Consider the following 3,559-nt stretch of genomic DNA (forward strand, 5'->3'; position numbering starts at 1 on the left):
TCCAGATCCTTGCACATTTTGTTGTACTATTTGGCTTTACCTTCTCGAGCTGATCTTTGGAATTTTCTGTTCAGCTCTTGTACCTCCTGGTTTCTTCCATTTGCTTTAGCATCTTGACATTGGAGAGCAAGTTTCAGTGTTTCTTCTGACATCCATTTTGACCTTTTCCTTCTTTCCTGTCTTCTTAATGAGTTTTTGCTTTCTTCATGTATTAATTTGATTGCTATCTATTTCATCTGGTTAGGTCCATGTCTATAGTCCTCTCTTATGCTGTCTAAAGAAGGTATTTGAAATGAACAAATCATTGATTTTGAAGAATTCTCTCATGAGATTTCCAACATCATTTCTATCAACAAAGCCATATTTTCCAACTACTGATCCTTCCTGTTTGCTCCCAACCTTTCCCTTCCAATCACCAGTAATGATTAATACATCTTGATTGCACATTTGATCAATTTCAGATTGAAGAAGTTGGTAGAATTCTTTGATTTCATCCTCACTGCTTTTAGTGGTTGGTGCATAAATTTGAATAATAGTGGTATTAACTTCCTTGCATGCGCATGGATATTATCCTATCACAGACAGAGTTGTATCTCATGAGTGATCTGGATATGTTCTTTTTGACGATGAATGCAACACCATTCCTCTTCAATTTGTCATTCCTGGCAGAGTAAACCATGTGGTTGTCAGATTCTAAGTGTCCATTTCAACTAACTAATGCCTAAGATATTGATGTTTATGCATTCTATTTCATTTTTGACAACTTCCTGCTTTCCAAGATTCATACTTTGTACATACCATGTTCCGATTTTCAATGGATGTTTACAGATATTTCTCTTCATTTTGAGTTGTGCCCCATCAGCAAATGAAGGTTCCGTGGGCTCTTCTCCCACGAGCTTTAATCCCTTCACATCATCATGGTCAACTCTCCTTTGAGAAGGCAGCTCTTCCCCAGTTGCATTCTGAGTGCCTTCCAACCTGAGGGGATCATTTTCTGGCACTATATCTAACAGTGTTTCTCTGCTATTCATAAGGTTTTCAGCGACTAAATGTTCAGAAGTAGTTCGTCACTCCTTCTTCCTAGTTTGTCTTTGTCTGGAAGCTCATCTGAAACCTGTCCCCCATGGGTGACCCTGCTGGTATTTAAAATACCAGTGGCACAGCTTCCTGAATCACAGCAACTCACAAGCCACCACAGTACGACAAACTGACAGATGAGTGGTGGTTGAAACCAATAAATTGGATTAAAAAAAATGTCTTCATGCAAAATATCTTTCTTAAACTCTCTCATACTATAGGGTAGTAAAAAGCTTTTGGCTGAAATGGTGGTTGTGGTTATTATTGTTGTTAAGTGTCGTTGAGTCAGCTCTTACTCATAGTGACCCTGTATAGGGTTTCTATGGAGTGGCTGCTAAGTTTGAACCACCAACTTCATGATTCAAACCAACCTTGTGATCGAATGCTTATTGTACAGTGCCACACCAGGATTCCAGGGTCTAAAGGGTGTGTTTTTAAAGATGATGTTGAAATACTGTTGATCTGTCTTTCCATCTGTCATCTCATTTTCTATTCATCTATCTTTCCCTGTGTTCACCCATTTCCATTTATTATGGAATGAACTGTGTTGCCCAAAAATATGTGCTGAAATCCTAATCCCAGTACCTTTGGATGTGATCCTGGTTGAAAATAGGGCTTACATTTTTATTTTAATGATGCAGTATTGTTGTTAAGTATGTGATCTTTACAGATAAAGGTACAGATGCAGGTGAGCACAAATAAGGGAAAAATAAATGTCACAAGGTGGTTACTAAGGAACTGAAGAAGCCCTGGTCTAAAAAAGATGAGACAAGATTTCCCTCCCGAGTGTCAGTGCTTTGATTTTGGACTTCTAGCCTCCTACATCGTGAGAGAATTGATTTCTATTATTTAAAATCAACCATGTGAGATATTTCTTTTACAGCTACACTAAGAAAGTAAGACACTATCTATTTAAATCCACTCACCTACTTACCTACTGGAGTCCTGATGTGACACTCTAGAATAACTAGACTCTTAACCACAAACCTGTGCTTCAAACCCACCTGCCACTCCTTGGAAACCCTATAAAAGTTCATTGTAAGTTGGAACCAAATCAATAGCACTTAACAACAGCAACAGTTTACCTGATACTTACTTAACTGTAAAAATAAAAGATTGTAATGCCTATAAATATTTCCTGAAGATCCATCTTAGAGTAAAAGTTTTCATGAGTTTCCTTCAATCAGTGACCACACAGACCTCTGATAAGACAAAGACCTCACAAGCTAAGATGTAAATGCTAACAGTGACAGATGACAGGTGAATAGTGACAAATTATAAGATTTATTATTTTTAATGTTATGAAACTGAGCTCAGAATTTCCTACCATGAGCAATATTGAACAAGCACCAATTATTTTAAATGTGATAGAATACTGTAAACTCTTTATAAGGATTTTAAACATCCTAAGTGTTTACCTCAAATAATTTTATAATTTCTGATTTTTCTTAATCAAATATATGAAAAAAACAGAAGATACATAAAAATACATAACCTGTGTCTAGGAACTGTAAGTAGCCATAGAAGAAACACATTCTATGCAAATGTTACAATTCATTCAAGTAGCATTCTACTGATGGACATTTAAGCTATACTCATTCTTTTCAAATTATAAATATTATTGCATTGAAAAACTATCATTACATTTACTAGGAAATAATATATATTTTTCTTTTGCTAAATATTGCTGAATTGTTCCCATAGAGGTAGCATTGTTTTTACTCTCAACCAGTCACATGAGTGCCTATTGCACTACATACCCTTCAAAAGCACTAGTGCGATATCAACCTCTATTAAAAAAAATAATAATAAGTAATAAAAATGACATGTCAGTATAATTTCATTTGCATTTTTTTTAAATGAAGCTTAACATTGTTCTATATGTTTGCATACTATTTATGCTTTATTTTTGCATGCAATCTGTTTATCTTTCCCACATTATTCTAATGAATTTTGATCATTTTCACTATTTCTTTATTGAAGATATGTTAAACTTTCATTGACACCAGTTTTCTATTGATGAGCTGAAAATCTTACTATTTGTTTCTTTGCGTATAGTGATGTTTTCTGGCCATGTTGTTGTTGTTGTTGTTAGGTGCTATTGAGGCAATTCCGACTCATAGGGATCCTATGAACAACAGAATGAAACACTGCCCAGTCCTGCACTAGCCTCAAAGTTGTCATTACAGTTGAACCCATTGCTGCTGCCACTGTGCCAGTCCATCTCATTGACCCTTCACTTTACCAAGCATGGTGTTCTTCTCCAGAGAAGGGTTCCTCCTGAGAGAGGGAGTCTTACCAACCTTGTTTCTAAAGAACACTCTAGCTGTACTTCTTCTAAAACACTCTAGCTGTACTTTTTCTGGTAGTCCATGGTACATTCAATATTCTTCTCTAGCACCACAACTCAAATGCATCAAATCTTCTATGGTCTTCCTTATTTATTGTCTCACTGTCACATGCATATGAGGCTACTGATAAT

Source organism: Chrysochloris asiatica, unplaced genomic scaffold (assembly GCF_000296735.1).
Source record: "Chrysochloris asiatica unplaced genomic scaffold, ChrAsi1.0 scaffold00074, whole genome shotgun sequence".
In the NCBI taxonomy this organism is placed as follows: domain Eukaryota; kingdom Metazoa; phylum Chordata; class Mammalia; order Afrosoricida; family Chrysochloridae; genus Chrysochloris; species Chrysochloris asiatica.